Here is a 14,149-nt window from a genome sequence, read left to right as displayed (position 1 = left end):
TATTAAACAATTTGAGGCAGGACCAAAGAAAGCAATAAAAATAAACCTAAGACAAAAAGAAGAATAAATTACCAGTTCAGCAACAAAGCTGAAGGGTATGAAATGAGTGAATATATGCCAATGGTGATTGAATTGTTACTCCATGCAAAATCCCCCTCAGTCCTGTCTTTATAGAGACAACTAAGCACATGAACCCAGTTGAGCTTAAATAGTCTGAGCAAAGAAATCTCAGTTTAGGGAGCTCACCAGCAGCCCTCCCATTGAATTCTTGGATAATATTTGTTGACAGTGTCATAGGATAAAAGCTCATGAGGTTCACTGTACATGAAACCATATAAAATATATCAATTACCTTTCTGAATTAAGCATTACAACAACCTTTGTAATATAGAATTCTAATGTTTAAAGTCATATTTTCTCTCATGTATCTCTATCTACAAGGGTTCTTCATCATAATCATAAAAAACAACTTTGTCTTTAAAAAAAAAAAAAAGGAAATTTATTAGAAGCTTATTGTAGGGGCCAGTTACCGGAGGCGGCGGGGCGGCAACGGCGGCGAGCGGGTCCTTGTGGCCTAGAAAAATCCTGCAAAAATGTCTCTGTACCCATCTCTTGAAGACCTGAAGGTAGACAAAGTTATTCAGGCTCAAACTGCCTTTTGTGCAAACCCTGGCAACCCAGCAATTTTGTCTGAAGCTTCTGCTCCCATCTCTCAAGATGGAAATCTCTATCCTAAATTGTATCCGGAGCTCTCCCAGTACATGGGCCTGAGTTTAAATGAAGAAGAAATCCGTGCAAATATGGCCGTGGTCCCTGGAGCACCAGTTCAGGGGCAGTTGGTGGCAAGACCTTCTAGTATGAACTATATGGTGGCTCCTGTAACTGGGAATGATGTTGGAATTCGTAGAGCAGAAATTAAGCAAGGGATTCGTGAAGTCATTTTGTGTAAGGATCAAGATGGAAAAATTGGGCTCAGGCTCAAATCAATAGATAATGGCATATTTGTTCAGCTGGTCCAGGCAAATTCTCCAGCCTCATTGGTTGGTCTGAGATTTGGGGACCAAGTACTCCAGATCAATGGGGAAAACTGTGCAGGCTGGAGCTCTGATAAAGCACACAAGGTACTCAAACAGGCTTTTGGAGAGAAGATTACTATGACTGTTCGTGACAGGCCCTTTGAACGGACAGTTACCATGCATAAGGATAGTACTGGACATGTTGGCTTTATCTTTAAAAATGGAAAGATAACATCCATAGTGAAAGATAGTTCTGCAGCCAGAAATGGTCTTCTCACAGAACATAACATCTGTGAAGTCAATGGGCAGAATGTCATTGGGCTGAAGGATTCTCAAATTGCAGACATACTGTCAACATCTGAGACTGTAGTTACTATTACAATCATGCCTGCTTTTATCTTTGAACATATTATTAAACGGATGGCACCAAGCATTATGAAAAGCCTGATGGATCATACCATTCCTGAGGTTTAAAAGTCATGGCACAATGGAAACTTCACTGAACTCCAGTTTACTTCTTGGGCAACTTAACTTTATATTATGCACATGAAGCTTTCTAGGAGCCAGAGAGCATATGCTGCATGAAGACCTTTCTATCTTACATTATGGCTGGGAATCTTACTGTTCTGCTTGGATATCTTGTTCACACTTCAAGATCATTGTAGCCTTATCCTGGTTTTACTGATGTGAAACTTTGGACAGATTTTAACTGATTTTCATAGAGTAGTTTCTCTACTGGAAACCCGATGCTTTTACAAGCCATTATGATTAGAATGACTGATACAGGCTTAGCTCTGTGTTAGAACCAGTCACCTTTATCTTACATATCAAGTAGTGCTGTTCATATTACTTTAGTTCTATGGTATAATTGCATTTTTAATGTGTAGCCATAGTACATGTAGAATGACTGCTTTTGATGTTTTTTTAGTTCTGTGTGAGTGTGTGTGCGTGTAAAATACCAATTAAGTACACTGGTTTCATTCCATGTAAGCATTATACAGTGTATGTAGGTTGCTAGAGATTGTGTTGATCATCATTTAATTAGAACTACCTTTACTTAATATGCTTCAACTGTCGCCTTAACTGTGTTAAGCATCTAGAATAAAAGCCAAAATATAACTATTGCTGCCTTTCTAAAACCCAAAATGCAGTTCTGTGTTAAACTGAAATGTACACTAGCCCAGAACACTGTAATGGTACATACTGAGCTATAGCATAGCTGCTTAGTTGCATTTGAGATTTTCTAGTCAGTTGTGTAATGGAAATTTCTTTCTTCTAAAACTTACCGGTATTACTTTCTGAGAAATGATTCACTATATATTAAATGTAAAAATTCTTATACCAAGTAGGATAAAGTTTTGACTCCCTTTATTCATTTGTAGATTAAGTGGAATAATACTTAATTTTGTCTTTAATATTCTGTGACCTCACTACTTTGGGGTGGTCTTAGGATGTTTCCCAGGTAATCTGTTCCATTTCCTGACCCCTCCCTACAAAATGGAAGTGACACTTTAAACTGATTTTTTTTCTTTATGGTTTATGCCTATTTCATCTTAATTAAATATGTATAAATAAAGTGGAAAAAAAAAAAAGAAGCTTATTGTAGGCCCAAGGAATGAATGGGAGGCTAAAGAAGCACTAAGATGATAACCAAAAATGTGGGAAATAATAAGGGAGACAATTCCTTGAAAGAAAATTGAAATGCATTTAGAAAAATGTGAAAGGCAGCTATTAGTAATTAAAAAGAGAATCTATCATGTTGGAGGAAGGAAGGAATGAAGGTCAGCTAGAAGTGCTAAATATAAAATCAGTAACTTCAGGAGACCATATGCAGGTCCTCAGGATCTTATATGGTCAGACTAATAAGAAGTAAATGCAAAGCTAGGATCTCTGTCATTACCATAATGGGGTAAGCCAAGAACACCCCTGAGTCCAGTGGAAACTGAACTATGCCTGCATCCCTTCTAATTTGCTTATTAATAGAATCACTAGCTCAGGCTAATTACATAATAATGAGAAACTCTACTTGAAAATGAATAATACCTTTCCCTCCCACTCCCCCCAAAAATTGCTGTCTCTACAGCCTTTCTTCTTTCACTGAAAGCATCTCTCTCTATCCTTCCTGAGGTTCAGGCCAAAGTCATGGAATCAATCTTGATTCCTCTTACTCTTTCATACCCTATTGACTATACCTTCAAATTGTATCCATAATCCCACTCCTCCGGATCATGTCCACTGCTCCCCAAGGTCTGAGTCAACATTATTTCTCAGCTGCAGCATCCTCTTAATAGATATCTCTGCCTCTATCCCTGTTTCCACCCAGCTACCTCCATGGCCCATTCTCAGCACTGCAGCCAAAATAATTTTTCTAATTTAAGTCTTAATATGACTTTTTTCTACTCATATCTCTAAGCACTCTGCATTTTACTCAAGAGATATGCCAGATCCTTACCATAGCCTAATGGGACCTGTGTGCTGTTCCCCACGCCCATTACCTCTTCTCCTACAACTCTGTCCTCTGCTCACTTTACTCCCACCACACTGGACCCTGTTGCACACATACCAGGAATGCTCCCACCCTGAAGTCTTTGCTGTAGTTGTTCTCTCTACCTGTAATGTTGTTCCCATAGATATTCTGCTTGGCTAACCCTTTAAGTCTTTGTGCAAATGCCATCTACTCAATGAGGCCCACTTTGACTACTTCATCTCGTACTGCAAGCTAGCCTCCCACACATTCAGTACCCCTAAATCCACTTACCTTGCTTTACTTCTCTATGCTCTCTCTACAATACTCATTAGTCTATAATATGCAATGTTATTTGTTGCTATCATTTATTGTCTCGCTGCCCCTACTAGAAATTAAGATCCAAAAGGCCAGAGATTTTTGTTTGCTTTGTTCACAATGTATCCCAAGAAATATATTGCAATGTATTGTCCTACAGATGTGATTTGCAAAATATTAGTTGATAAATGAAATAAACAGTAATAACATGGTGAGCAATTAATGGAGGGGTTATTTCAATCTTGGATCAGGTTATAAGAAGAGGTTGTATGGCATTTGTCACAGACTAAAAGGATGAGAACATGGGTGAAATAATGTGAGTAAAAAAATTAAGCTGAACCTATGTATTTGGGAACTAGAAAGGTACAAAAAACCCATCATAAACCAGAGAGGAATACAAAGCATAAGAGATGCTTAATCATAGGAAATAAACTGAGGGTTACTGGAGGGAAGGTTGTAGGGGGGATGGAGTAATGGGATGATGGACATTAAGGAGGGCATATGATAATGAGCACTGGGTGTTATATGCAACTGATGAATCACTGAATTCTACCTCTGAAACTAATAATACACTATATGCTTTAAAATATACTATATATTAATTAACTGAATTTAAATTTAAAAAAAAAAAAAAAACAAAGAGCCCATCATTTTACAGGAAAGAAGTGTCTTTGTTTCCATATAAAGGACCTTAGATTGAAGTAATTCTTTTGGTTCTTCTCAAAAACCAAATTTATCAAATCATGTGTTACAGAAAAAAAAAGAGAGTGGATGTATTAGTTTCTAAGGTCTGCCATTACTATTTACTACAAACATGATAGATTAAAACAACAGAAATGTATTTTTTCACAGTTCTGGAGATCAGAAGTCTAGAGTTGAAGTATCAGGGCCAATCTAACTCTGCAGGCTCCAGGGCAGAATCCTTCCTTGCCTCTACCAGCTCCTGGTAGATCCACTTAGTCCTTGGCTTGTGACTACATAATTCCAATCTCTGCCTCCTTCTTCACATGGCCTTGTCCTCTGTGGTCCTGACCTTTCCTCTTGTGTCTCTTATAAGGTTATGTGTCATTGGATTTAGAGCCCATTCAAATAATGCAGGATGATCTCACACTGAGATCCATAACTTAAACACCTGCAAAGCCCCTATTCCAAATAAGGCCAACTTCATAAATTCCAGGGATTTAGAAGTATACATATCTTTGAGGGGGGTGAGGGGCACCACTTAACCCACTACAGTTGGGCATACTCAGGTCAGCATCTTTTCTCTTAGGATCCCTGCATCTAGACAAAGTGGCTCTGGCCATGAGAGAACCCTGTGGTTGTCACCTTTTGCCAACGACAGGCTAGCTCTAATAGACATTCAGAGCCTCCATCTCCATGCTTTGTAGATATTGCTAAATAAAATGATATTTGCTGCTCACATAGTTTCTCAGCAAGGTTTATAGTGATTACATGTTAAATGATAACCAATATAAAAAATATTAACATAATCTACCTTCTTTTTTGTGCTATATCTGTAAAATCCAGTGAATACTTTGTACTTGGAACACATCTCAGTTCAAGGTTGCCATATTTCAAGGACTCAAATAGGTACATGTGGTTAGTGACTTCCACATTAGAAAGCAGTGGCCTATAGTAATATCTAGTGCAGAGCTGATAATAAATATTACTGAATAAATAAATGATTGAACAAAGGATCCTGTCTGATTCTATTGCTGCACAGAATGAGGCCCTTAGAAGAGCAGAAAAGATGAATCAGTAAGTGGATTTGTGCTGCACATCCAAAACACAATAATAAGAGGCCCTTACACTGTCTCTCCTGTAAGACAGAAAGGACTTCGTCTTGCAGAGTCAGGGCCATGGCAAATGTCCTGAATACTATTTACTTGGAAGGAAAAGCCAAATATAGTATGATGGCTTGGGATTAAATAATGACCTTAATAGATTTTATTTTTAAAGAATGGCCTAATTTTTATCCTATAATTTCTTCTAGACCTGAATTCACAAAACATGAGAATTTGACTCCCGCAAATCCATACTAACAAATATAGAATTAGGAAGGGGCTTCACCCAGCAAAGACTGTAGGCCAGCTGTTGAGCAAGTCTTCATGCTTTACAATTTTTTATGTTCTAAAAAAAACAAAAAACAAACACAATAAAACACATGGGCTTGTCTGACAGATGCTAGAGAACAGCTTCTGCTCTTAGGTCTCAAATGCACTGGTGCAAATTAAAACATGAAAGGTAGTCTGTGTCTTCATGGCCTTGATGACCACCACGTTCTCCCCCTGGGTTCTTGTGCAGCCATTTCATAGTTTCCCAAGACTGGCATTCTTACTTAGTGCTGGGAAATATAATTGCATAAATTCAGTTCTCTGACACAAATATACCATTAGCTCATCCTAAATTGGATGATCACTAATCTCTCATAATTTACTGTGCATGAATACTATAGCACTTCTTGATGTGCCAAAACAAACTGTCAACAGTGTTAAAATTTAGCAGCCCATTAATCTATTTAAACCAAATCCTTGGATTTCCCTTTCACTAGTACTATGAATGAGAAAGCAGCTCACTTCTTAAATTCTTATATTGAGAGGGACCTCTACCTTGTGTCACTTGTCCAACCTGCTTCCCCTTTCAAAATGACATCTGAACAACATTAGGTGACTAGACTTAGGTTTGCTAGGCAAAAGCCTGTCTGCTTGGTATAATAAATTAATACTGAGTCATCTCAAATTATTTCTGCTCTGGTAAAGCTTCAGAGAAGGATTTCGAAGAAATTCTGGTCTGAAAGAGAAAACTTCCCTTACAAATCAGTTCCCTTAAGAAATTAGGAAGTTAAGACTAAGTATAGACTAATAAATTATTCAAAAGATTAACTATCAACCTTGCCCTGCCTTTGCATTTGACTTGGGAAAAAAAAATCCTTATTTCCGAACAGCTTAATTTCACCTCTAAAGTCAATGAGTGCTTTTATCTCTCATAGCTATTATATTAAAAACCTTCTTTTGAATTGTCCTAAATCGTTTCTTTGATGAAAGATGTAAGAATTTAAAGGGAATATAAAGTGTTAAACTATCACCAGAAATCCTACATCTCGTCGCGTCATGATTGTGCCCTCTTTTTAGGGTGTCCAAAACAGTCAGCTGTAGGACAAATTTTTGCAAATAAAATAGCCTAGAAGATGATGAGCTGGTAAATGTACCAGTGGTGGCACTATGTTTAGCATGATAGTCATTTCCTTCTGCTTTTCTATTTCTGCTGAGTCCAAGTCAGCGCTCATACATAAACTTTAACATTTTTTATTCTTTAAAAGGCAGAGTTAGGGAAGCAATCTGACTTTAGGAAAATTTCCTTTACAATAAAGGTATATATCAAGCAGTTGGACCCAATCCAACATTTATACAAATAAAAATTCTTTAAGTATTATACGTGTGAACCTGAGCCACTCAAACTTTATACCTTTCAAATAAAATCATTTCACACTCAAATGTGTATTATACCTCTATATATTTAAATACCCATCTCTTCAAAATACTTTCCCCCATGCTCACTAACTCAATTTCCCCTGTGGACAATTTAGGATCATGTAGGTAAATTTCTCCACACATTTTTTATTTTTATGCAATTTATACCTAGAATGGTTGCATTTTGCCACCAAATTACTATCTGAAAAGAATGGAAGTTTCTTGCCAAAGACTTGTCAATAATACATAGTTCTCTGATGGGCTGTTATTACTTATAGCCAGATATAGCAAAACACCTTGTAATAAAGAGCACATTTTGCAAAGTTTTGAAACAGTTTTCAATTTAATGGTATCTAGTTTACATGGATATTTTATGATTTGAAATGCGAAGTACCATATTAACTCTACTTTTTGAAGTCTAATATTTTACCAATTTTTTTTCTCTCTAGACATAAAGCATGTTCAAAGCATTGGTCATTTTTTAAATAAATAGCAATAATATATAAATATACATATTCTTTAATAAATAATATATTTAAATAATATATGTGTGTGTGGTTAAATATTACTAGATACCTTACGACAAATGCTCTGTGCTTCTATTCCTTTTTCGTTTTCACCCTATCCCCATCCCATTAGTTCTCCCCTACCTTCGAGATTGTTTTAACAGCTAGCAAATTTCACCACTTCTTCTCAGATTTTGCATGACAAATATCTAAGAGCCAATCTAGGACTGAGGAGCCTATAATTTTATGGATTATTCTTAGTCCAGAGAAAGAAATTAGTTTGTAAACGTTAATACAACTGCATTAATAAATTATATTTCATAAATGAACAAATTATGATCAGCATTCCTTGGAGAGAAAATACAGATAGAGGTAGAGAGGCTGAGAACCGTTCTCTGTAAAAGTTAAATTGGAACTGAGCTGAGACCTGAAAGATAAATCATTTTCTGTGCATAAGATCTTCACAGTTAAAATAATAGACCAGTAAATACAATGATTAAATGTTCTGTCAATGGACTGAGAAAATGACCTTCATATCTTTCCTTTCAGCATGTCATGTTTTCATTCAGAGAGCCTCCTAGGAATGAAACAAAACCTAACACCACTGGTTCACATACTAGGAGGACCATATGAAGTTGCTGATAGCTGACATTTTTTTTGCCCCTACCTAAAATAGGGAAATGAAAAGAAAGCCTCTCCTTAGAGTCCCTTCGGATGCCTTTCATCCCCATATTAACAGTCCTGGTAACATCAGAACAGACTGGAAATTCTCTGCCTTGTACAATCTCAGTTTAAAAACATTAACCTGCCCCACTGCCAAATGTATAGGGTGTCAAACATTGACCTTGATCCCAAAAAGCATTCAGAGTTTCCGAAGGAATCCAATTCTTCCACCCAAAAGAAAAATTCCATTTGTTGCCCCTCTAAAGTTCAGGATAATAACTGACACTCAGAATATCTAAAAAACACCAACTCTTTTTGCTACTTATCCCATTCACTCTCAATATTTTGTTTAGTTTGTTTTGTTTTTCCTTTGGTGTTCCATATGGGAAGGTGTGAAAATATATATAGATATAGATATATATATATATATATATCTATATCTATATATATGACCATGCAGAGTAACAACTCTATAATTACGAATATTACCTGTTGATTGGTTATCTTACGTTTCTGTCTGGTTATGTTTGAGGAGCTCTAGCAATGGAAATAAGGGTATCCACGTATAAGATTTCTCCTTAGAGGCATAATAGCATGAATTGGCCTATGACATAGATACAAATGACTATAAAAACATAAAGACATGGATGGAAGAGTGTTTCTCTTAATGCAATGTTTACCTTGAGGACTCCTGTTAACTTTGCAGGTAATTTTGAAAGTATTTCTGTGGATGTGTGGAGGGATTTAGTACTAGCTAGCTAACTTGTTGATGCTTCCTACATTCACCACTGTTTTGTTTTATATGTTTGAAAATCAGTCACTAAATATTAAGATGGTAATTAACACTGACCACTCCTGGGGTTATAATAGGCATAATACATGCCTAGTCCAGTGTGTATGTGAATTAAATGAAGATTAAAGCAATTTCATGAAAACAATGAATATGTGACAGAAAAGACAGAAATGACTGAAATAGTAAGAGCTTTTTAAAAATATATATATATGTAGGGCACCTGGGTGGTTCAGTGCATTAAGCCCCTGCCTTGGGTTCGGGTCATGATCTCGGCGTCCTGGGATCAAGTCCCGCATCAGGCTCTCTGTTCAACAGGGAGCCTGCTTCCTTCTCTCTCTCTGCCTACTTGTAATCTCTCTCTCTGTCAAATAAATAAATAAAATCTTTTTTTAAATTTTTCAAAAATTTTTAAGAAATATGTATGGGGACACCTGGGTGGCTCAGTGGGTTAAGTCTTTGCCTTCAGCTCAGGTCATGGGATTGAGCCCCACATGGGGCTTTCTGCTCAGCAGGGAGCCTGCCCTCCCCACCTGCCTTTCTGCCTACTTGTGATCTCTGTCAAATAAATAAAATCTTTAAAAAATAATAAAAATTTTAAAAATTAAAAAATTATATTGCTAGATCTTCAGGACTTAGTCTGGTGTCTGCCTCAAAGCATTTTAAAAACATAAAAACAAAATAATATTTCTTTGAAGAGAATAATACTTATTATCCCCATTCACGAGCCACCCGGTAAAACACAAAAGCTAAATCCCCACTGAGCAGTATTTTTTGTTTCCAAAGTCTTTGCTCCTTTGACTACACAGTTAGAGCTAATGGCTGGGATTTTCTTTACAGTTTTGCCACCTGATACAAACAGCACTTTCACTCTAGGGAAATTTAATTCTAGAGATTAAAAAAGTGAGGCATATCAAGACTGCGTGATGTTACTGTTCATTATTATGTTAACGATTATAATTAAATCTGCCATTATTTACAGCTGACCACCTGCTAGATAATATTTTATGAATATTATGTTTATAAACTTTTTTCACTCCTCAAACTGGCCTGCAATTTTGGTGTCATTTTTCCTATTTCACAGATGACAGAAAAACCTTAAGAAACTGATGCTCTTATCACAAAGCTAGTAGGTAATAAAACAAGGACATTGAACCTTTCTGTTCACAGCCTCCTAAATAATATAAATCATTTATTGAGCACCTACTACACATCTTATGTCAGTCACTGACTATATTGCATCTTTTAATACTCACCCCACAAAATGGACTGCATTAACCAGTAACCAACTGGTTAGTAACGACCCCCCCCCCATTTTATAGCTGTGGCAACTGAGGTTACGGAAGGACAGTTTTGCTGTTTCTTCTATGCTTCTGAAAGGTACATGGGAACCAATATTTTATTTTATTTTATTTTATGATTTTATTTATTTATTTGTCAGAGAGAGAGCTAGTGAGAGCGAGCACAGGCAGAGTGGCAGGCAGAGTCAGAGGGAGAAGCAGGCTCCTTGTGAGGCAAGGAGCCAGATGTGGGACTCGATCCCAAGACGCTGGGATCATGACCTGAACCAAAGGCAGCTGCTTAACCAACTGAGCCACCCAGGCGTCCCAGGAACCAATATTTTAAATTCATGGAGTATGGTTTTTAAATCCTCCTTTTCAAAGCCTTTTTCACCCAACAGTCATTAACACCCTTAGTTATCCCCACACTTAAGCATACTGCCAATCCTTTAGAGGTAATTATATGTCCTCTGTGATCATTACAATCTACATAGCTCTAATGTATGTAATTACATTACATAGCCCTAATGTATAATTACCAATGCTTTATACTGGTTCTATTGAAATATCTCCAAATGCCCTGAAACTTAAACTTCCACTTTTAATTATCATATCATTAATAATTATTAATGTGAGAGCCAGAGTGGACATTTCAATATAAACAGCCTCAGTGACTATAAAATTTCCAAAGCAAAAGCCCATAGATTCCAACTAGCAGAACAGACAGGGGCTCTGCTAAGAATAGCTCTGATCACAGCCAGATAGAGTCTCTAGAGAGTTTTTTATTTGATATATGATAGGACAGTTTAAGACACAACATTTTTGAGAATTAACTTATTTATCTCTTCCGTGTTCCAAATTTAACTTCTGGTTTTAATTTAAAATCATCATAAACTATTTATAACTTATCAGTAAAATGTACATTTACAGAAAGTCAATCCTAGGTCATATAATAATTATATGCTTTTTTTTTAAAGAGGGAAGAATGAGTCCAGAGCATCAATATAAAAGACTACTAAAGATGTACACACATCCTCCTCCCTATCCCTGAATCCCAAAATGAAGAATTTTATTTCTCCACCATAGTTAGTATATTTCCTAGTAGATCAAAATCCAGGTTAACTCTTAGTTAAGCCTTACCAGTTTGGTGCACCTGGGTGGCTCAGTGGGTTACGTCTGTGCCTTTGGCTCAGGTCATGATCCCAGGGTCCTGGGATCTAGCCCTGCATCAAACTCTGTGCTCAGCAGGGAGCCTGCTTTCCCCTTTCCAGAAGTACTACCTGCTGGATCACAAACAGAGGGGGTTTCCCCTCTCTGCCTACTTGTGATCTCTGTCTGTTGAATAAATAAATAAAATCTTAAAAAAAAAAAAAAAAGTCTTTCTGGTTTTAACATGGACTAATCTGCCTAGTGGTCAAGATACCTTCTTATTGGAGCTTGATTTGACTTTACGTCCCATCCATGGTCCACAGTCAGTCTCTCTCTCTTAAATTAAGTTGTATGAAATAGTGAAATTTTAAGTTAAACTCAGGATATGACTAGTTGTGAAAATTTTTGGACCATTTTTGTTTAGCTGACAAATAGATGTATGTTATTCTTCCAGAGGCTTACAAGGGGGTTAGAAGGAAAATATAATACTACATACATTTCAGCAGCATTGAACTGAATTCTTATAACATACAGCTGTTCTCAATTTCCAAAAAACAGTACTACCTGCTGGATCACAAAACTTTGGTTTTTAATTCCAAAATGAATTAGGATGGGAAGCAAAATCACGAGGAGCAGAATATAACATAGCTCAAGATCAATTAAAGATTCTTCTTTTGTTTTAGTTAGAGATAAAGGATATATAAATTTCGGTAAAATATCTGTTTGGATGGTTTTAAATGTGGTGGAATAAGAAGTGTGTTATTTATTTACATACAGAAAATTTTAGGGCCATACGTGTCAAGGATTGAGCCAATAAATGGGAATATTTGTGGTCAATATGATGAAAGCTGTTTCTTTTTTTTTTTTTTTAAGATTTTATTTATTTATTTGTCAGAGAGAGAGAGAGCAAGAGTGAGCACAGGCAGAGTGGCAGGCAGAGTCAGAGGGAGAAGCAGACTCCCTGCGGAGCAAGGAGCCTGATGCAGGACTCCATCCCAGGACTCTGAGATTGTGACCTGAGCTGAAGGCAGAGGCTTTAACCCACTGGGCCACCCAGGCTCCCCATAGAGTCATGTTATTTTAATAGCTGTTCAAGCCCACTGAGCACTGCCAAATAATTGAAAAAGACTTTCGTCATTTTCTTCTAGTCTGCCCTCCAGTCACTGATAAAGAGCTCTACTCTTTCTCAGTGTTTCCTGGAAATCACATTCAAGTTTTCAAACTTCATTTAAGGAGTCTGATCTCATTTAGTGTTTTTACTTCCTTTCCCAAGTCTTTTTGCCCTTCAAATCCTTAAGAAAAAGCAACTCCTTAAAAAAAAATCTTCAAAAAAGTACTTCAGGCAAGGTTTGTTGAATTCGCCAAAGTCCCTAGGTGTCATGAACTAGGAGGAGACCCTTAGTATAGAAATCCTCTGGCAAAGCAATGACAACCACCTAAAGCCAATTGTACTTTAGATTTAATAGAAGAATTGAAAGACATTGGCTTTTACCTAAATCCCAAAATGAATCAAACATCCCTAAAGATTGATCACTTTTCAGATGGAGCCTTTTATGGTTATATATTTCATGTACATTGTTTTTCTTGGAACTAGGATTTTCACATAAGATATGTGAAAATACCACGAGAAATACTTTTATTTGTAATATTTCTAATCCAGTTGGCAGAAGAAAGTAAAGACATATCATAGGAAAATCTATTGTTATGAGCTTTCCTGCACAGCTTTGCATCCTCCAGAAAAACCCAGAGAAATATTCCAACCAGAGCCGCCAATCCTTTTGCCCTCCTTCCATCACTGTGGTGCCATGTACCCTGCCACTTTTGTATATTTTTGCTTCTTTAATGGGCAGATGGATATTACACAATAAGTAACATCAAGAATCATTCCAAATAAAAAACAGATTTTTAAAAATTTGATACAGATCTGAGCCCCTTCTATCAACGAAGGTTAAAAGATTTTGGTACTCAGAAACCTTTTTTTAAGATTTTTGTTTCCCTATTTAGAAAGTGAACAGTGGGAGGGGCAGAGAGGGAAGGAGACAGAATTTCAGACTCTGCACCGAGCACAGAACCTGATACAGGGCTCGATCTCACAACCCTGAAATCATGACCTGAGATGAAATCAAGAGTGAGATGTTTAACCAGCGCCCCCCAGAATATTTTTTGAATGCAAAATGCAAAAAGAAAAGGCTTTCATCCATTGCCAGAAATAATGGCTGCTTCCCCCAACAATAGGTCAAGTACCTATACACGTTTTTCTGTAGTCAAGTTTACAATGTGGCATAATCATCTAAAGTGGAAAGAACAAAAAGAATTGGGACTTTACTAGTTTTAGGACTTCCCTCTGATTCAGTATGTAGTTGAGAGCCCTGCCCTACTGACAGAATCAACCTTCAACAACCAAAAGAATCTTACCTACCAGCTCATTTAAAAAAAAATGAAGCCAAAGTCACTACTGTCTTGACCATGGACTTATCCTGTAACTGGTCATGG

At 36.9% G+C, this 14,149-nt stretch overlaps 1 pseudogene across 1 annotated transcript; it reads left to right on the top strand.

The window, feature by feature from the left end:
• The first annotated feature begins 520 nt into the window (after positions 1 to 520).
• On the top strand, positions 521 to 2,608 carry LOC309863370 (syntenin-1 pseudogene; annotated as a pseudogene). Its single transcript has one exon. The product of its transcript is annotated as a syntenin-1 pseudogene (transcript).
• The last annotated feature ends 11,541 nt before the right edge of the window (positions 2,609 to 14,149 follow it).

Source organism: Mustela nivalis (genome assembly GCF_964662115.1).
Source record: "Mustela nivalis genome assembly, chromosome: 4".
NCBI lineage: Eukaryota > Metazoa > Chordata > Mammalia > Carnivora > Mustelidae > Mustela > Mustela nivalis.
The sequence above is the reverse complement of the archived record's forward strand: the minus strand, read 5'-3'. Positions and strand labels throughout refer to the sequence as shown.